Raw genomic sequence first — 23,245 nt, forward strand, 5'->3', positions numbered from 1 at the left:
GACCCTAAACCTAAACCTGACCCTGATCCTAACCCTGACCCTGACTCTGATCCTAACCCTGACCCTGATCCTGACCCTAAACCTAAACCTGACCCTGATCCTAACCCTGATCCTGACCCTGATCCTAACCCTGACCCTGATCCTAACCCTGATCCTAACCCTGACCCTAAACCTGACCCTTACCCTGATCCTAACCCTACCCCTGACTCTGATCCTGATCCTAACCCTGACCCTAAACCTAACCCTGACCCTGATCCTAACCCTGACCCTAACCCTGACCCTAAACCTGACCCTTACCCTGATCCTGACTCTGATCCTAACCCTGACCCTGACTCTGATCCTAACCCTGACCCTGACCCTGACCCTAAACCTGACCCTTACCCTGATCCTGACCCTGATCCTAACCCTGACCCTAACCCTGACCCTAAACCTGACCCTTACCCTGATCCTGACTCTGATCCTAACCCTGACTCTGATCCTAACCCTAACCCTGACTCTGATCCTAACCCTAACCCTGACTCTGATCCTAACCCTGACCCTAAACCTGACCCTTACCCTGATCCTAACCCTACCCCTGACTCTGATCCTCACCCTAACCCTAACCCTAATCATGATCTTGATCCTAACCCTGACCCTATCTCTGACCCTGGCCCTACCTGACCCTGATCCTAACCCTGGCCCTATCTCTGACCCTGGCCCTACCTGACCCATACCTTGACCCTAACCCTGACCCTAATCGTGATCTTGATCCTAACCCTGGCCCTGGCTAACCGTGGCAGCACGGTAGCATTGTGGATAGCACAATCGCTTCACAGCTCCAGGGTCCCAGGTTCGATTCCGGCTTGGGTCACTGTCTGTGCGGAGTCTGCACATCCTCCCCCGTGTGTGCGTGGGTTTCCTCCGGGGGCTCCGGTTTCCTCCCACAGTCCAAAGATGTGCAGGTTAGGTGGATTGGCCATGATAAATTGTCCTTAGTGTCCAAAAATTGCCCTTAGTGTTGGGTGGGGTTACTGGGTTATGGGGATAGGGTGGAGGTGTTGACTTTGGGTAGGCTCCTCTTTCCAAGAGCCGGTGCTGACTCGATGGGCCGAATGGCCTCCTTCTGCACTGTAAATTCTATAATTCTATAACCCTGGCCCTAACCCTGACCCTGACCATATCCCTAACCCTAATCCTGACCCTATCCCGGATCCTAACCCTGACCTTAACCATGACCCTGACTCTATCCCTGACCCTGGCCCTATCCTTGATCCTGACCTTGACTCTGACCCATCATTGACCATGACCCTAACCCAGACTCTGACCCTATCCTTAACCCTGACTCAAACCGTGACCTGACTCTAACCCTGACCCTGACTCTAACCCTGACCCTAGTCCTAACCCGGGCTGGTTTACAAAGGGTGTCTCAAACAAAGATGCAGTTGACTTTACCTGAAGGGGTGAGGAAGATGGAGAAATCGCAAGGAAAAGCTCAGATTTACATGTGTTGACAATACAGCCTGAATCATTGGAATTAGCTACAATTCAATTACAAATGAAACAATTAGAAATGCAGTAAAAAGGTAAACAGAAAGAAACAGAACTGAAGACATTGAAAATGAAGGAAAAAGAGAGAAAGGAAATAGCAGAGGAAAAGGAAAAAGAGGGCTTTTCAAAATGAAATGGAAATGAGGAAATATGATGCAGAAATGGAAAGATTGGCAAGGGAAGAAAGGGAGTTGGAAAGGAAAAGAAAATATTCACTTAAAATGTTGGAATTAAAGGCAGAAGTTGAGGAATGTTTAGAGGAAGGAGAAACTCTTCCCAGTTGAAATCCTAATGGGGACATATTTAAATATATTCAAGCATTGCCAAGGTTTGGCAACAAGGATGTAGAAACCTTTTTCATTCCATTTGAGGAAGTGGCTAAACAATTGAAGTGACCAAAAGCCATGTGGGTATTGTTGGTTCAAACTGAGTTAGTCGGTACAGCTAGAAATCTAAGGAAAGAACCAGGTCAGACATATATAGAATTTGAAGAATTAAACAAAATAATTTGATGGATAAGAGCACTAAAAATAGACCAAACGCTCTTTGGAGGAATTTAAAGATTCTCTTCCCGCAGTAGTGAGAACTCTTGTGGAAGAGGGTTATGATCTCAGGCCAGATCCCAACAGTTGCCAGGAGATGGAAATGTCCTGTAACTGCTCCAAGATACCCTTGAACCTAGCACCAGGGAGGCAACATACCATCTTGGAGTCTCGTTTGCAGCCACAGAAACGTCTATCTATTCTCCTTGCAATCGAATCCCCTCTAACTATTACATTAGGATGATTGATCCACCTTCTCGCTGGGTGTAGCTGGGTAGAGTGCCTTAAATTTGGATTTATCATTTTTGCAACTTCGAGTCTTAATTGCTGACACACCGTTATCAGGGGTATGGAGAGAAAGCAGGAGTGTGATACAGAATTTGCATGATCAGATTGAATGGCGGTGCTGGCTCAATGGGCTGAATGGCTTATTCCTGAACCTATTTTCTATGTTTTTATAATCTGCCTGCTCTCTTCCCTTGCTGACACATTTTGATAGCCATTTCCCTTATTGCTATTCTAAGCCCAAAATAAAGTATAATGGGGGACTTTAATTATCCAAATATAGACTTGGATAGCAGCAGTGTAAAAGGTACAGGGAGTCAAGAGCTCCGAGATTATGTTCAGGACAATGTAAAGGAGGCATTGTCTCCCAAAGGTGGTGGGGATCTGGAACTCGCTGCCTGAAAGGGTGACGGAGGCAGAGACCTCATAACATTTAAGAAGTATTTAGATGTGAATTTTGTGCAAGTGCTGGAAAATGGGATTAGAATACTTGGGTGCTTGTTCTTGACTGGCGCAGACTGATGGACCGAAGGGCCTTTTCTGTGTTGTAGACATCTCTGACTCTATGGTTCTTGGGATTCAAAGGGGTCAACTGTCCGTGGGAGAAAGTTTAGGAAACAGTGATCATTGTATCATTAGGTTCAGGCTGATTATGGAAAAGGGTAAAGTACTGTAGAAGTCAATATTTTTCCTGCCTCTGGACTGTGGTAGTAAGACTCAACAAAGTTAGTTTAGACAAAATAAGTAGTCTTTATTTATGAAAATACTGCATGCAGTAATGGCTGTAACTTGAGTTCAGAGAGCAGTTGTTATCAACTGCTAATTCCTCAAGTCCGCGCTTACAATGAGAATAAGTTCAACATTTATACATTATCATTATCAAGATTGCGTGACTACAGCTTAGTCAGGAATTCGATCAGAGGTGGAAACATAAGCAATGTCATAAAACAGGGGCGACCTGCTGACCTTATAGGACTCTTTGTCTCATCCCTCATACCATTATCTTGTCCTTTGATAGAACATTAAAAGATCAGTGACTTCTTAATTACTGACCTTATCTTGTCTTACTCATATAGCCCTGGGCCATGATGGGTTAACCTTATCTTAAGTTACAGAGGCTATGCATTTTGGAATAGTTTGACCTTCTCTAATCTTATTCATGCTTTAAGTTATGCGGAGTCGGCCTTATCAGTCTTACAGGGGTCTGGCAAATTGGAATGGCTACGTCAGCTTTTCTTACATTGTACCAAGTAGTTGACCGGTTTTCTCATCATGCCATTACTTAATTAGTACAACATCACAGTACAATCCAGAGTAATTAACATGGGCAGAGTCAACTTCAAATAGGGGGCTGATTAAAATAAAGTCAAGCATTGGCAGGAGAAACAGGAGCTGAACAATGGGCGACCTGCAAAGAAGACATACGTCAGGCTCAGTCAGGATATATGTCCTTGAAAGGGAAAGTTAGAGCAAAAGTGCTGCATCTATAAAGTTGTTGCAGGGAATGTAAAAACAAAGAACAATACAGCACAGGAACAGGCCCTTCGGCCCTCCAAGCCTGTACCGGTTGTAGCCACCTAAGATGGACACTGGGCTACCAAAATGGAGAACTGCTAAGGCTGTAGGGAGAAAACAGTTTTAGCTAGGACAAGCAGTTTGCAAAAGGCTAATTAGCATTCTGCACGTATCGAAACCAGTTTATGGCCAGGTGCAAGATCTCAACCAAAGGTGTAAATAGCAAAACGCTTTGCATAGTAATGAGGCGATCCAGATCTGGGCCCACACAATAGCAACATTTGAGTTTGAATGGATACTTTGAGTGGACACCCAGACGAAACGGCACCAGAAGTATCCATCACAAAAGACCCTAGAGACCGCCCCACCCATCGAGAAGAGACCCTCAGATTGGGGGATTTGTAAGATATCGATTGGGAAATGACCCAATCAATACATGGCAGGTAAAGGCCCGCCCCGAAGAGGCACGGACTTAGGGAGACCTATAAAGGTAGACCCCGCACATGGTTCTGTCTGTTGTTGCTCCGGCTTGCTGTTGACTCCGGCCCAGAGCTGTTTTTGTGCTCCGGCTTGGACTGCTGTTCTGACTCCGACTCCAGCCTCCAGATCCTGTCTTTCATCACCGGCCGTTGAGCACCAGCCATCGTTCAGTAAGTGCCAAACGACGCTCGCTACGTGACCCCGGCATTACCTATACTCTAGCCGACTATTAGAGAACAGAAGGCGCAGTCCGGAAAGGAACAAAGGCCTTGTCCCCTGACCTTGCTGGTTCCTACTTAGATAAGTATTTAGTCGTTTAATAGTAGAAATAAGTATTAGTCTTTAGCGTATGCATGCGTATTTATTATATTTGTATAATAAATATCAATCGTTTGAACTTACTAATCGGTGTATAGTTTTATTACTTTGAACCTGACCTTGAAATACTTGTGAGGTGTCTAAATACGGCACCTGGCGACTCCGAGCTGAAAATACATACACAGAGCTGTAGTAGTGTTAAGCACACGGCCTTTAAACGGAGGCGTGTTAATACACTCCAATAAACGCGTAATACACTCAAGTAAAACGTGCAACATTTAGTGGCGACCCAGATGGGACGCGGTTACAAGTGGCACCCCCACTCCGTCGAGGACCCTGAAATTTGAATTAGAAATCTGAGTAAAGAAAAAGGAAAGAAATCACAAGTATTCAAGGTGTTCAAACGAATAAACGTAATTCGGAAGTGTGTTTTGTGCATGCGTACTAACAGGGTTGTAAGGAAAACCTGAAAGCATTTTTGTTGCGACAAACTTTCAGGAGTTTTGTGAACGGAACATAGCGTAAGCCTTACCCGTTTCGTGAGACATAACCTCAACACCCCCTGTTCCAAATTAAAGTGAGTCAGAGAAAATGGCCATGCAGGCAATGGAACGCCTCATGAATCCAGAACGGTTTGTGGTCGCAGCGACCAGCAGTAGCCGAGTAGGTCAGTGTCCCGTGTGGGAGCTGGAACTCCGCAAGTATCTGCAAGGAAAGGGATGGCCCCTTTGGAAAGAATTCTGTATGAATGAGGAGACAGGTCCCGGAAGTATAGGACATACTTGGTGGGAGAACTTCTCTCAAATTCATAAGAAAACCCTTAGTAAAGCACGCAAGCCGATGGCAATCGTGTCCTGTTTGGCACAATTGCGAGGCACAGAGGAGGTCGTTCAGACGCTCCGGGCAGAATTAGAAGAACGAAATAGGATGAGCAAAGTGGATGTCAGGGACATCGAGAAAGAGAATATGGAACTTAGAGGGAAGTTGGCAGAGAAAGGTAGAGAGGTGGATGATGCCAAGAGGGCACATCAGTCTTGTCTAGCCCATCTCAGCAGTTCCCAGACCCAGTACGAAAAGGCCTATCAGGACGTGCAACTTGCCGTCCTGATAAGAGAAGAATCAGAGAAGCAGGTAGAGGCTTTGCAGAGGCAATGCTCTGACCTAAAGGCAGCTTTAAGAGCACTCCATGCTGCCACCACAGAACAAAGACAGAGTACAGTAGACCATGCAAAATGCAGGAAGCAGATTGCGGAGCTGCAATCGCTGCTTTCAGTGCAAAATGGGTTCCAAAGCACCTTTGAAACGCAGTTAGATGAGGAGAATGCCCCAGACTGGAAGGAATTAAGCGAGACAGCGCAGCGTTATGTTCAGGGAACATGTGCGCCAGCAGCGCAGCAGAAAAGACAAGCACCCCAACCCCCCACAGATCAGCTAGTTACCGTTCCAATGAATCCAGTCACCACCCAGAGGAAAGCGACCACAGAAGGCGCACCCGATATCACTTACACCACCCCCTTAACTGTAACCCAACTCAGGGACGCGTGTGAGAAGATCACTCCGTTTCTCCCCACCGCAGACCCCCACTAATTTTTCGCAAAAGTAAAGCAACAGGCAACCATGTACGGCCTGGACGAGAGAGAGCAGGTTAAGCTCACGGTTCTGAGTTTAGACCAATCGGTTGTAGCAGCCCTCCCCGACCCACAGAACGTTGGCGGAGGCACCCTAGAGGAAATGCACACCTCCATTTTAGATGCCATAGGGTATAATCGAGGTGACCCAGTCGAAGGACTTAACAAGTGCCGACAAAAGAAAACCGAGCACCCCACAGCATTTGCAGGAAGGCTGTGGATCCATTTTAACGCAGTTTTCGGCGATTTAAATAGAGCCCAATTGAACCGTGAAAACATGGTTAAATGGACGCGCACCATAATTTCCCATGCCACAGATGCAGGACAGAGTGCTTGCAACAGTTATGACCCCTCAGAAGAGGCCCATAATGAGAAGTGGGTCCTGAAAAGATTGTCCCGCGCTTGGGAGCAATCAGTTCAGGGCAGAGGCAAAGTGAAGTCCCCAGAAGAAGCTCAGGCTGCAGCGGACATTCAGGCAGTGAGAGCGCACCAAAACCCCGCATGGGTGAATGAAGGAAAGAACAGCCCTCCACAGAAGTCGCAGGAATGCTACAACTGTGGCCAGTTAGGACATTGGGCTAAGGAATGCAATGCACCCCAGAGATCACAGAGAGGCCAGCAGACAGGCACTCTGAATAGGAATAAAGCCAAACCAATCCATAGTATAGGGATACATTCAGGACAGACCAATGTGGACGGAACGGACTGACGGTGTTCGGGCTTCCCCCACTTGGGTCTGTGACACTCTTTGGGATCAATCCGGAAGACCGGTAGTCACAGCTAAGGTTAGAGGGAAGCCCATAGAGTTACTTTGGGACACAGGAGGGTCCCGCACCACGATTAATTCCACCACCACGGCACAGGCAGACACGTGGCCGACCACCTCCACCATCACACTTAGCGGTTTCACAGGACACTCGCAGCAGGGACGCAGGGGCTGTTTAGCACAGGGCTAAATCGCTGGCTTTGAAAGCAGACCAAGCAGGCCAGCAGCACGGTTCGATTCCCGTAACAGCCTCCCCGAACAGGCGCCGGAATGTGGCGACTAGGGGCTTTTCACAGTAACTTCATTTGAAGCCTACTAGTGACAATAAGCGATTTTCATTTTCATTACAGCACCCGTAGCCATCCAGCTAGGGAACATTTCCACCAAACACCCCGTCGTTCTAGTAAATCTTCCCCGGACAGCAGAACACATACTGGGGATAGATTTTATGAATGCCCATAGCCTGTCGTTCGACCCAGTTAACCAGTGTGTCTGGCGAATGGCGAGATCAGACAGAGCACCCGCTACTCTCACAGTAGGAGAGTACGCCAATCGGATTAGCGCAATAGGCGACTATTCATTTGACCTGACTACACTAAACACGGACAGGCAAGTAAAGGCAGTATTACACAAACACAGGACAGCATTTGCCAGTCACCGGCACGACTGCGGCAGAATGACTGGACTAATTCACGTTACCAGACCTGACCCCTGACCACAGAAACAATACAGATTTCCCCTAGAAGCAGAGGGAGAAATAGAGAAGGTAATAGGTAGCTTATTGGAGCAAGGGGTACTTAGAACAGTAGCCTCCACCAATAATGCTCCTATTTGGCCAGTGAGAAAGCCCGACGGATCATGGCGTCTGACCATCGATTATCGGGAGCTCAATAAAGTAACCCCAGCAGTAGCCCCCACGGTAGCAACAAGTCCCGAGACCATGCTCAAACAGGGACTCAACTCCAAATATTTCACGGTATTGGACATTAGCAACGGCTTCTGGTCAATCCCATTGGCAAAGGCGTGCCAGTACAAATTTGCCTTCACTTTCAAAGCACAACAGTATACGTGGACATGCCTCCCACAAGGATTCCACAATTCCCCCTCCATTTTCCACCGACAGCTGGCGAATGGTTTAGAAAAATTTTCCCGCCCCGAATGTCTGGTACAGTATGTGGACGGCCTACTACTGCAGACAGACACAAAGGCAGAGCACATTACGCTTCTGGCCGAGCTCCTGGAACTTTTAACCGAGATTGGATGTAAAGTTAACCCAAGAAAGGCCCAGATTTTGGAAAATAAAGTGATGTATTTGGGTACAGTCATCACTCACGGCAAACGCGAGATCGAATTCAAAAGAATTGATTCGATTGTCAAATTGCCCCTTCCCCAGAATGTTTCAGCCCTCCGGTCGTTCTTAGGACTGGTTGGTTATTGTCGGAACCACATCGACGGATTCGCGACAAAGGCAGCCCCACTCTCAGACCTCCTTAAGAAAGGAGCCCCCTGGGAATGGCTTCCGCAGCATACAGAGGCTGTGGAGGAGTTAAAGAAAGCCCTTAGCGCAGCACCCGCGCTGCAAGTTCCAGGCCAACTTTCCCCCTATGCAATAGAGGTAGCGAGCACAGATCTGACCCTCTCGGCCGTGTTACTTCAGGAACGGCACGAGCAGCTAAGACCAGTGGCTTATGCCTCCCGACTTTTAGACCCAGTGGAACAAGGATTTTCAGCCTGCGAGAGGCACCTCCTAGCAGTTTTCTGGGCAGTTCAGTACTTCTCGTACATTACCGGACTCAACCCCATCACTATTTTGACCGAGCACACCCCCACACAGTTACTCCTAGACGGTCGACTGAAGGACAGTTCAGTTAGCCAGATTAGGGCAGCTAGGTGGACACTACTCTTACAAGGACGCGACATTACAGTTAAACGGACCCGCACACACACATTTTTAGCCGACAACCTCCAATATCCAGGACAGCCCCATGATTGTGAAATTGTAGCACCCCTACACAACACAGGACCCTTCATAGCGAGGACACCCCCCAGGAAGATAGGGAACCCAAAACAAAGCCCCCAACACACAGACACGTGTGGCCCACTAAGGATATACGTGGACGGTTCATCCACGGTTTTAGATGGTGAGCGTATCACTGGATGCGGCATCTATGTCGAGGACGCGCAGGGTCGCGCTCTCGAAGAAATAGCTTTAAAATTGCCAGGTCACTTAGGCGCGCAGGCAGCAGAGCTCGCGGCCATAGCTTATATAGTGGACCACCCCGATTCTTTCCCCAGCCCGGCGGACATATATTCGGACAGTCTATATGTCTGCAACAGTTTAACAGATTTTCTACCCCTGTGGAGGACACGAGGTTTTGTCTCCGCAGACGGGAAACCCCTTCCATCAGCCCCTTTACTCCGCCACATCCTAGACAAAGCAAAGGATAGGACTTTTGGCATTATAAAAGTTAGAAGCCACCATAGGTCATCCCCCCCTGGGAATGTAAAAGCCGACGCACTGGCTAAGGCAGGTTCCAGGCGAGGACACTTGTGGACACCCCCAGCTAGCGCACCAGCTAGCGCCCCTGTGAGCGCAGTTCAAGTCTCACAGACCGATATCAAGGATTTAGCTGAAGCACAGAAGCAGGATGAGGATCTCAGGGAGATTTTTAAAGGCAACTTTGTGCCTCAGTTTGACAAGTTTAGACACGCACTGACCACACATGAGGGTGTGATCATCAAGGACCAGCTTTATGTGGTCCCGCAGCAGGACAGAAATCAAATGATTGCCTTGTTCCATGACGGGCATGGACATCAAGGGATCGACACGACCACGAGGCACCTCAGGCAGCTCTGTTGGTGGCCTAACCTAAGGACCGATGTAACCCACTACATCGAGAATTGCCTTATTTGCGCCCAGAATAACCCGGAGAGGTATTCTAAAAAGGCACAGCTTCGGCATACTCGACCAGTTAATGGCCCCTGGACAAACCTCCAGATCGACTTTATAGGACCATTGCCCCCTTGTAGGAATGGCTATAAATACGTTCTGGTGGTAATTGATACCTTTACCAAATGGGTAGAGGCATTCCCCTCAAGAACGAATACAGCTAAGACAGCTGCAAAGATCCTGACCCACCACATCTTCACGAGATGGGGTTTACCCAGAAGTATTGATTCGGACCAGGGATCTCACTTCACAGGACGTGTCATGAAGAACGTCCTGACCATATTCGGCATCAAACAAAATTTTCATATTGCGTATCACCCACAGTCCAGCGGGATTGTAGAGCGCATGAATCGGACCCTAAAATCCACACTTAGAAAAATGGTTCAAGAGAACAACTCAACATGGGATTCAGTGCTCCCATTTGCACTCATGTTTATCAGAAATACAGTTTCAACTTCCACAGGATTCACACCACACACACTCATGACCGGACGCCCTATGAAAGGTACAGAATTCCTTTTAGGACTGGACATGACTAGCCCCGAAGTGACGGCCCTCACACATGAAAAGGCAGTTAAAGACCTGGTTGAGACTGTGAGGTCTGCACAGATCGCAGCCGCAGTTCAACTAGGGAAACGGCGCAGACAACGCACAGCCTGCTTTAATAAGACCGTACACCCCACAGAATTCCAGTTTGGGCAACAGGTAATGCTATCTGTATATAACCCCAGCAGTTTTTTGGCACCAAAATATTCCGGCCCGTATTCAATTTCGGACAAAATTAGCCCCTCAGTTTACAGGATAAAATACCCCAACGGAAAGACTGCGTGGTTCCATATTAACCAGCTAAAGGCATATGGAACACAGTCTAACCATGCACACCATGTCCTGCTAGACGCAGCAGAACACCTCGCCCCGCCCACTAGAGACACGTTTCCACCATCCCCCTCACAGACCAGTTCTTCATCGGACTCGCCCACGACTCCGCCCACTGACCACGACAGACCACGCCCCGAAACGCCCACAAGCTGCCGCAGCAGAGACAGCGATACAGACACTGACTCTGAGGACAGCCACAGCACACAACACTACAGCCCACACTGCAGCGACTATGACCCCGACTCCAGTGACCCCATGGAAGTCGCTTATATTAAAAACCCAGACCCACCACCCGACCCCGACTACCCCGACAATGCCCATTCAAGTTTAGACCCAACACTTTGGCACAGGGACAATTCGTACAGACTTGTCCGTAATGACGAAAGTGACCCCCGGTCACACAATTACAAAATTGCATGCCTGATCCACACAAGGGTGTGGGATCCGGGAGAGCAGGACGACACGGTGTCTGAATCCCGATACGGCAACCCCTTTGTGACCCTGTTCACAGAGGCAGAGAAAAAGTGAGGTGTCAAGATGATGTAAAATAGGAACCGCTTGAGGGAAGCGATATCCTTTCTGATGGAACCTGCACGTATGTTTTGTTTGTGAGTTTATGTTTGTTTGTTTTAATGTTCTTAGTTCAGTTGGAGGTTGGACACCTTCTTTTCAGCCGAAAAGCTTGTGACCACCTCGCACGCACTTTAGCTTGTCCGCCGATACCTTTGAGAACTTCAGTTGTATCCTCTGGTGAACCGACACGGTTCACGACTTGTTCCCTGTTTTTTTCAGATGTTGGAGCATCTTGTCTCCTCCCTTGTTTTTAGGTGCCCCTCTATTCGGTGAATAGAGGCTGCAAACCCACGGTAAACACATTCTTGCCCGTTATTCCAGGTTACTCAGGCAGTGGACAAACGGCACTGAGGACCCGCCCTGTCTGAGAACCCACTTTGGTCAGCCAAGCTCGGGTACGGCACAGCACGCCCTACCCGGGGATCCCATTCAAATCGTACCCGTAGCGGCCCATACGCAACCCATTCGACCTTTTGTTTCAAATTTGTTTTCATTTTTCGTTAGGTAGCCCTTAGGCCGCCATCCCACATGCTATTTACATCCAGGAACATTCGGATGGTAAATTAGCAAAGCCTGCAAGACAGCTCGCAGGAGGAAAGTTGTTAGGTGTATTCTGATCCTAAAATTCGCTTTTGAAAAAAAAAAATGAGGGGAGTCACAGGGTGTGACTTGGCCAGTCATTTTAATGGGTCAATTGGAATTAGAGGACAGATACACTAACAAGTACGGATATTAAACTGTGTATTGACAGATACTGTGCTTGATCCCATAGCTTTCGAAGGACGAAAGAGGGTTCACAGCAAGGATCGGCCATACAGGAGGAAGAGAAAGAGAACGAAGAGAAGACCATGATGGAAGCCTACCTATTACTGTTAAATGTTATATTTGTATGTGTGGAAGCGAGTCACGTTTCCCCCACAACCCCCGCCGTCAATGTTTCCCTCACACCAACTCCCCCGTGCTCAGCTCTGATCAGTGAAGTTCAGACCTGGTGCACAAAATTTATGACATGGTACTCCATGTCATACGTGATTGAATCACTACTAGTGATTGCAATCCTCTGCATAATTGTACAGACCCTCAGGTTGAGGAAGTGGAAAAGGAGAGCCTCCCGTTCCTGCCCCTCAACCGTCTATGGAGTTCGATCCCCTATTTTTCGGTTTCATCAATCCCCCTTGCCCCTTGATGAATAAAGCACTATGTGAATAAAAGATACCCATGTATTATATTGTTCTGAACTCGACTGCCGAGTCAGAAAATGTTATGTGATGTGGTATGAATGACTAAGGTTTAGACTGTAATAAAATGTTTAAGATAAGGATAAGGATAGTTATGATAGATAGAGGTTCCCGGTTTTGGTAATGCATGTCCCCTTTGACATAGCGCCAAGTAGAAATGTCAGGTAAAAAATTTTTTCTTCCCATAGTCAAGGACAGAGTAGACGCCCAGGAACTGGCCGAGGTCAGGGAACACAAAGAGGGCACCCAGAAGAACTCGAAGCAACGTGCATAGGTGATCCTTCACAATTTTATTGTGAGGATCACAAGGAGGGAATGTAGCCACCTAAGATGGACACTGGGCTACCAAAATGGAGAACTGCTAAGGCTGTAGGGAGAAAACAGTTTTAGCCAGGACAAGCAGTTTGCAAAAGGCTAATTAGCATTCTGCACGTATCGAAACCAGTTTATGGCCAGGTGCAAGATCTCAACCAAAGGTGTAAATAGCAAAACGCTTTGCATAGTAATGAGGCGATCCAGATCTGGGCCCACACAATAGCAACATTTGAATTTGAATGGATACTTTGAGTGGACGCCCAGACGAAACGGCACCAGAAGTATCCATCACAAAAGACCCTAGAGACCGCCCCACCCATCGAGAAGAGACCCTCAGATTCGGGGATTTGTAAGATATCGATTGGGAAATGACCCAATCGATACATGGCAGGTAAAGGCCCGCCCCGAAAAGGCACGGACATTGGGGGACCTATTAAGGTAGACCCCGCACATGGTTCTGTCTGTTGTTGCTCCGGCTTGCTGTTGACTCCGGCCCAGAGCTGTTTTTGTGCTCCGGCTTGGACTGCTGTTCTGACTCCGACTCCAGCCTCCAGATCCTGTCTTTCATCACCGGCCGTTGAGCACCAGCCATCGTTCAGTAAGTGCCAAACGACGCTCGCTACATGACCCCGGCATTACCTATACTCTAGCCGACTATTAGAGAACAGAAGGCGCAGTCCGGAAAGGAACAAAGGCCTTGACCCCTGACCTTGCTGGTTCCTACTTAGATAAGTATTTAGTCGTTTAATAGTAGAAATAAGTATTCGTCTTTAGCGTATGCATGCGTATTTATTATATTTGTATACTAAATATCAATCGTTTGAACTTACTAATCGGTGTATAGTTTTATTACTTTGAACCTGACCTTGAAATACTTGTGAGGTGTCTAAATACGACACCTGGCGACTCCGAGCTGAAAATACATACACAGAGCTGTAGTAGTGTTAAGCACACGGCCTTTAAACGGAGGCGTGTTAATACACTCCAATAAACGCGTAATACACTCAAGTAAAACGTGCAACACGGTCATGATACTAACCTTTGTCAAAACGCTCAGCACTTCCTTGTGCCGTATCCCTCTATACCGATCCTATCCATGTGTTTGTCAAGATGCTTTTGAACGCCGTTAATGTATCTGCTTCCACAACCTCCCCTGGCAACGCATTCCAGGCACTCACCACACTCTGCATAAAAAACCTGCCTCACACATCTCCTCTAAACTTTGCCCCATGGATCTTAAGATTTAAGAGTGGTCCTGGGGTGAATGCACGTATAGGGGCTGGTTTAGCTCATAGGGGCTGGTTTAGCTCACTTGGCTAAATCGCTGGCTTTTAAAGTAGACCAAGCAGGCCAGCAGCACGGTTCGATTCCCATACCAGCCTCCCCGGACAGGCGCCGGAATGTGGCGACTAGGGGCTTTTCACAGTAACTTCATTGAAGCCTACTCGTGACAATAAGCGATTTTCATTTCATTTTTCAAATTGGGGGAAGGCTAATTATAACAATATTAGGCGGGAACTGAAGAACCTAGATTGGGGGAGGATGTTTGAGGGTAAATCAACATCTGACATGTGGGAGGCTTTCAAGTGTCAGTTGAAAGGAATTCAGGACCGGCATGTTCCTGTGCGGAAGAAGGATAAATACGGCAAATTTTGGGAACCTTGGATAACGAGAGACATTGTCGGCATCATCAAAAAGAAAAAGGAGGCATTTGTCAGGGCTAGAAGGATGGGAACAGACGAAGCCTGTGTGGAATATAAGGAAAGTAGGAATGAACTTAAGCAAGGAGTCAGGAGGGCTAGAAGGGGTCACGAAAAGTCATTGGCAAATAGGGTTAAGGAAAATCCCAAGGCTTTTTACACATACATAAAAAGCAAGAGGGTAGCCAGGAAGCATACATAAGATCGTGGCGACTCAAAACTGATGAAGCTTTGGAGGAATATCGGGAAAGTAGGACAAATCTCAACCGCACAATAAAGAGGACTAAAAGGGGTCATGAAATATCTTTGGCTAACAGGGTTAAGGAAAATCCCAAAGCCTTTTATTCGTATGGAAGGAGCAAGAGGGTAACTAGAGAAAGGAATGGCCCACTCAAAGACAAAAGAGGGAATTTATAAAGAACAAAGAAAATTCGGCCCTCCCAGCCTCCGCCGATCCAGATCCTTTATCTAAACATTTCTCCTATTTTCCAAGGTCTACTTCCCTCTGTTCCCCGCCCGTTCATATACCTGTCTAGATGCATCTTAAATGATGCTATCGTGCTCGCCTCTACCACCTCTGCTGGCACAGCGTTCCAGGCACACACCACCCTCTGCGTAAAAAACTTTCCACGCACATCTCCCTTAAACTTTCCCCCTCTCACCTTGAAATCGTGACCCCTTGCGTGGCGTCAGAGGAAATGGGATGGATGTTTAAATACTCTCGGTCATGTCGGCATAAGGAAGGGGGAGGTTTTGGGTATTCTAAAAGGCATTAAGGTGGACAAGTCCCCGGGTACGGATGGGATCTAGAACATAGAACATAGAACGATACAGCGCAGTACAGGCCCTTCGGCCCTCGATGTTGCACCGACATGGAAAAAAAACTAAAGGCCATCTAACCTACACTATGCCATTATCATCCATATGCTTATCCAACAAATTTTTAAATGCCCTCAATGTTGGCGAGTTCACTACTGTTGCAGGTAGGGCATTCCACGGCCTCACCACTCTTTGCGTAAAAAACCCACCTCTGACCTCTGTCCTATATCTATTACCCCTCAATTTAAGGCTATGTCCCCTCGTGCTAGCCACCTCCATCCGCGGGAGAAGGCTCTCGCTGTCCACCCTATCTAACCCTCTGATCATTTTGTATGCCTCTATTAAGTCACCTCTTAACCTTCTTCTCTCTAACGAAAACAACCTCAAGTCCATCAGCCTTTCCTCATAAGATTTTCCCTCCATACCAGGCAACATCCTGGTAAATCTCCTCTGCACCCGTTCCAAAGCTTCCACGTCCTTCCTATAATGAGGCGACCAGAACTGTACGCAATACTCCAAATGCGGCCGTACTAGAGTTTTGTACAACTGCAACATGACATGGCTCCGGAACTCAATCCCTCTACCAATAAAGGCCAACACACCATAGGCCTTCTTCACAACCCTATCAACCTGGGTGGCAACTTTCAGGGATCTATGTACATGGACACCGAGATCCCTCTGCTCATCCACACTACCAAGAATTTTACCATTAGCCAAATATTCCGCATTCCTGTTATTCTTTCCAAAGTGAATCACCTCACACTTCTCCACATTAAACTTCATTTGCCACCTCTCAGCCCAGCTCTGCAGCTTATCTATGTCCCTCTGTAACCTGCAACATCCTTCCGCACTGTCTACAACTCCACCGACTTTAGTGTCGTCTGCAAATTTACTCACCCATCCTTCTGCGCCCTCCTCTAGGTCATTTATAAAAATGACAAACAGCAACGGCCCCAGAACAGATCCTTGTGGTACGCCACTCGTAACTGAACTCCATTCTGAACATTTCCCATCAACTACCACTCTCTGTCTTCTTTCAACTAGCCAATTTCTGATCTACATCTCTAAATCACCCTCAATCCCCAGCCTCCGTATTTTCTGCAATAGCCGACCGTGGGGAACCTTATCAAACGCTTTACTGAAATCCATATACACCACATCAACTGCTCTACCCTCGTCTACCTGTTCAGTCACCTTCTCAAAGAACTCGAAAAGGTTTGTGAGGCATGACCTACCCTTCACAAAACCATGCTGACTATCCCTAATCATATTATTCCTATCTAGATGATTATAAATCGTATCTTTTATAATCCTCTCCAAGACCTTACCCACCACAGACGTTAGGCTCACCGGCCTATAGTTACCGGGGTTATCTCTACTCCCCTTCTTGAACAAAGGGACCACATTTGCTATCCTCCAGTCCTCTGGCACTATTCCTTTAGCCAATGATGACCTAAAAATCAAAGCCAAAGACTCAGCAATCTCTTCCCTGGCTTCCCAGAGAATCCTAGGATAAATCCCATCCGGCCCCGGGGACTTATCTATTTTCACCTTGTCCAGAATTGCCAACACTTCTTCCCTACGCACCTCAATGCCATCTATTCTAATAGCCTGGGTCTCAGCATTCTCCTCCACAATATTATCTTTTTCTTGAGTGAATACTGACAAAAAGTATTCATTTAGTATCTCGCTTATCTCCTCAGCCTCCACACACAACTTCCCACCACTGTCCTTGACTGGCCCTACTCTTACCCTAGTCATTCTTTTATTCCTGACATACCTATAGAAAGCTTTTGGGTTTTCCTTGATCCTACCTGCCAAAGACTTCTCATGTCCCCTCCTTGCTCGTCTCAGCTCTCTCTTTAGATCCTTCCTCGCTTCCTTGTAACTATCAAGCGCCCCAACTGAAACTTCATGCCTCATCTTCACATAGGCCTCCTTCTTCCTCTTAACAAGAGATTCCACTTCTTTGGTAAACCACGGTTCCCTCGCTCGACCCCTTCCTCCCTGCCTGACTGGTACGTACTTATCAAGAACATGCAATAGCTGTTCCTTGAACAAGCTCCACATATCCAGTGTGCCCAACCCTTGCAGCCTACTTCTCCAACCAACACATCCTAAGTCATGTCTAATGGCATCATAATTGCCCTTCCCCCAGCTATAACTCTTGCCCTGCGGGGTATACTTATCCCTTTCCATCACTAACGTAAAGGTCACCGAATTGTGGTCACTGTTTCCAAAGTGCTCACCTACCTCCAGATCTAACACCTGGCCTGGTTCATTACCCAAAACCAAATCCAATGTGGCCTCGCCTCTTGTTGGCCTGTCAACATATTGTGTCAGGAAACCCTCCTGCACACATTGTACAAAGAACGACCCATCTAATGTACTCGAACTATATCTTTTCCAGTCAATATTTGGAAAGTTAAAGTCTCCCATAACAACTACCCTGTTACTTTCGCTCTTTTCCAGAATCATCTTCGCCATCCTTTCCTCTACATCCCTAGAACTATTAGGTGGCCAATAGAAAACTGCCAACAGGGTGACCTCTCCTTTCCTGTTTCTAACCTCAGCCCATACTGCCTCAGAAGAAGAGTCCCCATCTAGCATCCTTTCCGCCACCGTAATACTGTCCTTGACTAGCAGCGCCACACCTCCCCCTCTTTTGCCCCCTTCTCTGAGCTTACTAAAACACCTAAACCCCGGAACCTGCAACAACCATTCCTGTCCCTGCTCTATCCATGTCTCTGAAATGGCCACAATGTCGAAGTCCCAGGTACCAGCCCATGCTGCCAGTTCCCCTACCTTATTTCGTATACTCCTGGCATTGAAGTAGACACACTTCAAACCACCTACCTGAACACTGGCACCCTCCTGCGAAGTCAAATCTGTGCTCCTGACCTCTATACTCTCAATCTCCCGTACCCCAAAACTACAATCCAGGTTCCCATGCCCCTGCTGAATTAGTTTAAACCCCCCCAAAGAGCACTAACAAATCTCCCCCCCAGGATATTGGTGCCCCTCAGGTTCAGATGTAGACCATCCTGTCTATAGAGGTCCCACCTTCCCCAGAAAGAACCCCAGTTATCCAGAAATCTGAATCCCTCCCGCCTGCACCATCCCTGTAGCCACGTGTTTAATTGCTCTCTCTCCCTATTCCTCATCTCACTATCACGTGGCACGGGCAACAACCCAGAGATAACAACTCTGTTTGTTCTCGCTCTGAGCTTCCATCCTAGCTCCCTAAAGGCCTGCCTGACATCCTTGTCCCCTTTCCTACCTATGTCGTTAGTGCCAATGTGGACTACGACTTGGGGCTGCTCCCCCTCCCCCTTAAGGACCCGGAAAACATGATCCGAGACATCACTTACCCTTGCACCTGGGAGGCAACATACCAAACGTGAGTCTCTCTCGCTCCCACAAAATCTCCTATCTGTGCCCCTGACTATTGAATCCCCAATTACTAATGTTCTACTCCTTTCCCCCCTTCCCTTCTGAGCAACAGGGACAGACTCCGTGCCAGAGGCCCGTACCCCATGGCTTACCCCTGGTAAGTCGTCCCCCCCACAAGTATCCAAAACGGTATACTTGTTACTCAGGGGAACGACCGCAGGGGGTCCCTGCACTGACTGCTTCTTCCCAGTCCCTCTTACAGTTACCCATCTATCTCCAGTCTTTGGTGTAACTACTTCCCTGAAGCTCCTATCTATGACCCCCTCTGCCTCCCGAATGATCCGAAGTTCATCCAGCTCAAGCTCCAGGTCCCTAACACGGTTTTTGAGGAGCTGGAGTTGGGTGCACTTCCCACAGATGAAATCAGCAGGGACACTGACGGCGTCCCTCACCTCAAACATTCTGCAGGAGGAGCATTGTACTGCCTTCCCTGACATCACCTCTAGATTTAAAAAAAAACAAGAAAAAGAAAAAGAAAGGAAGAGCTTACCTGATATTACCTCAAACCCTGCTCCCGCTGAAAGTTAAGCAAATTTAAAGGCACTCACTCACCTTCACGACAGGCCCCTGCTCCCGCTTCCCAACCACCGTGGGGTGGGAAACACTCACGAAGTGTTTCGGGTTTAACTGTCACTTGCCAACAGCCCCTCCACAAACCACCTTCAACTTAGGCTGACCGCACTGCACGTATGCAAATTCCCCCAAAACAGCTGATCAGTAGCTCTGCTCTGCTGCCCTCTGCTGGATGCTTGTCTTCACTCAAACTCCTTGGGTCTCCTTCGCCGGTTCTCCTTCAACTTAGGCTGACCGCACTGCACGTATGCAAATTCCCCCAGAACAGCTGATCAGTAGCTCTGCTCTGCTGCCCTCTGCTGGATCTATCCCAGGTTTCTGAGGGAAGTGAGGGACGAAATAGCTGGGGCCTTAACAGATATCTTTGCAGCATCCTTGAGCACGGGTGAGGTCCCGGAGGACTGGAGAATTGCTAATGTTGTCCCTTTGTTTAAGAAGGGTAGCAGGGATAATCCAGGGAATTATAGCCCTGTGAGCTTGACATCAGTGGTAGGCAAACTGTTGGAGAAGATACTGAGGGATAGGATCTATTCACATTTGGAAGAAAATAGACTTATCAGTGATAAGCAGCATGGTTTTGTGCAGGGAAGATCATGTCTTACCAACTGAATAGAATTATTTGAGGAAGTGACAAAGTTAATTGATGAGGGAAGGGCTGTGGATGTCATATACATGGACTTTGATAAGGCGTTTGATAAGGTTTCCCATGGCAGGTTGATGGAAAAAGTGAAGTCGTATGGGGTTCAGGGTGTACTAGCTCGATGGATAAAGAACTGGCTGGGTAACAGGAGACAGAGATTAGTGGTGGAAGGGAGTGTCTCAAAATGGAGAAGGGTGACTGGTGGTGTTCCACAGGGGTCCGTGCTCGGACCACTGTTGTTTGTGATCTACATAAATGACCTGGAGGAAGGTATAGGTGGTCTGATTAGCAAGTTTGCAGATGATACTAAGATTGGTGGAGTTGCAGATAGCGAGGAGGACTGTCAGAGAATACAGCAAAATATAGATAGATTGCAGAGTTGGGCAGAGAAATGGCAGATGGAGTTCAATCCAGGCAAATGCGAGGTGATGCATTTTGGAAGATCTAATTCAAGAGCGGACTATATGGTCAATGAAAGAGACCTGGGGAAAATTGATGTACAGAGAGATCTGGGAGTTTAGGTCCATTGTACCCTGAAGGTGGCAACGCAGGTTGATAGAGTAATCAAGAAGGCATACAGCATGCTTGCCTTCATCGGACGGGGTATTGAGTACAAGAGTCGGCAGGTCATGTTACAGTTGTATAGGACTTTGGTTAGGCCACATTTGGAATACTGCGTGCAGTTCTGGTCGCCACACTACCAGAAGGATGTGGATGCTTTAGAGAGGTGCAGAGGAGGTTCACCAGGATGTTGCCTGGTATGGAGGTTGCTAGCTATGAGGAAAGGTTGAGTAGATTAGGATTGTTTTCGTTGGAAAGACGGAGGTTGAGGGGGGACCTGATTGAGGTATACAAAATTATGAGAGGTATGGACAGAGTGGATAGCAACAAGCTTTTTCCAAGAATGGGGGTGTCAATTACAAGGGGTCACGATTTCAAGGTGAGAGTGGGAAAGTGTAAGGGAGATGTGCGTGGAAAGTCTTTTACGCAGAGGGTGGTGGGTGCCTGGAACGCTTTACCAGCGGAGGTGGTAGAGCGGGCACGATAGCATCATTACAATGCATCTGGACAGATATATGAATGGGCGGGGAACAGAGGGAAGTAGAAAATAGACGACAGGTTTAGATAAAGGATCTGGATTGGCGCAGGCTGGGAGGGCCGAAGGGCCTGTTCCTGTGCTGTAATTTTCTTTGTACTTTGTACAGGGAAAGGGTTGGCCCATTGAAGGATAGGCAAGCAAATCTATGTGTGGAACCAGAGGAAATGGGCGAGGTACTAAATGAATACTTTGCATCAGTATTCACAAAGAGAAGGAATTGGTGGATGTTGAGACTGGAGAAGGGTCTGAAGATAGCCTGAGTCACATTGAGATCCAAAAAGACGAGGTGTTGGGCGTCTTGAAAAATATTAAGGTAGATAAGTCCCCAGGGCCTGATGGGATCTATCCCAGAATACTGAAGGAGGCTAGAGAGGAAATTGCTGAGGCCTTGACAGAAATCTTTGGATCCTCACTGTCTTCAGGTGATGTCCCGGAGGACTGGAGAATAGCCAATGTTTTTCCTTTGTTTAAGAAGGGTAGCAAGGATAATCCAGGGAACTACAGGCCGGTGAGCCTTACGTCAGTGGTAGGGAAATTACTGGAGAGAATTCTTCGAGACAGGATCTACTCCCATTTGGAAGCAAATGGACGTATTAGTGAGAGGCAGCACGGTTTTGTGAAGGGCAGGTCGTGTCTCACTAACTTGATAGAGTTTTTCAAAGAGGTCACAAAGATGATTGATGCAGGTAGGGCAGTGGATGTTGTCTATATGGACTTCAGTAAGGCCTTTGACAAGGTCCCTCATGGCAGACTGGTGTAAAAGGTGAAGTCACACGGGATCAGAGGCGAGCTGGCAAGGTGGATACAGAACTGGCTAGGTCATAGAAGACAGAAAGTAGCAATGGAAGGGTGCTTTTCTAATTGGACGGCTGTGAGTGGTGTTCCGCAGGGATCAGTGCTGGGACCTTTGCTGTTTGTAGTATATATAAATGATTTGGAGGAAAATGTAACTGGTCTGATTAGTAAGTTTGCAGACGACACAAAGGTTGGTGGAATTACGGATAGCGATGAGGACTGTCAGAGGATGCAGCAGGATTTAGGTCATTTGGAGACTTGGGCGGAGAGATGGCAGATGGAGTTTAATCCAGAAAAATGTGAGGTAATGCATTTTGGAAGGTCTAATGCAGGTAGGGAATATACAGTGAATGGTAGAACCCTCAAGAGTATTGAAAGTCAGAGAACTAGGTGTACAGGTCCACAGGTCACTGAAAGGGGCAACACAAGTGGAGAAGGTAGCCAAGATGCATAAGGCATACTTGCCTTCATTGGCCGGGGCATTGAGTATAAGAATTGGCAAGTCATGTTGCAGCTGTATAGAACCTTAGTTAGGCCACACTTGGAGTATCGTGTTCAATTCTGGTCGCCACACTACCAGAAGGATGTGGAGGCTTTAGAGACTGTGCAGAAGAGATTTATCAGGATGTTGCCTGGTATGGAGGGCATTAGCTATGAGGAGCGGTTGAATAAACTCGATTTGTTCTCACTGGAATGACGGAGGTTGAGGGGCAACCTGATAGAGGTGTACAAAATTATGAGGGGCATAGACGGAGTGGATAGTAAAAGGCTTTTCTCCAGGGTAGAGGGGTCAATTACTAGGGGGCATAGGTTTAAGGTGCAAGGGGCAAGGTTTGGAGGAGATGTACGTGGCAAGTTTTTTTACACAGAGGGTAGTGGGTGCCCTGGAACTCGCTGCTGGAGGAGATGGTGGAAGCAGGGACGATAGTGACATTTAAGGGCATCTTGTCAAATGCATGAATAGGGTGCGAATAGAGGGATACGGACCCAGGAAGTGTAGAAGACTGTAGTTTAGTCAGGCAACATGGTAGGCACGGGCTTGGAGGGCTGAAGGGCTTGTTCCAGTGCTGTACTTTTCTTTGTTCTTTGTTCAACCATGGTGTCATCCGCGAATTTACTAATCAGACCAGCTACATTTTTCTCCAAATCG

The 23,245-nt window shown here is 47.6% G+C and overlaps 1 protein-coding gene across 1 annotated transcript in view; it reads right to left on the bottom strand.

Annotated features, from left to right (window-relative positions):
- scospondin (subcommissural organ spondin) overlaps positions 1-23,245 on the bottom strand; it is a 443,172-nt gene that overhangs the window by 99,034 nt on the left and 320,893 nt on the right. The gene's annotated exons all lie outside the window — the stretch shown is intronic.

Source organism: Scyliorhinus canicula, chromosome 10 (genome assembly GCF_902713615.1).
Source record: "Scyliorhinus canicula chromosome 10, sScyCan1.1, whole genome shotgun sequence".
In the NCBI taxonomy this organism is placed as follows: domain Eukaryota; kingdom Metazoa; phylum Chordata; class Chondrichthyes; order Carcharhiniformes; family Scyliorhinidae; genus Scyliorhinus; species Scyliorhinus canicula.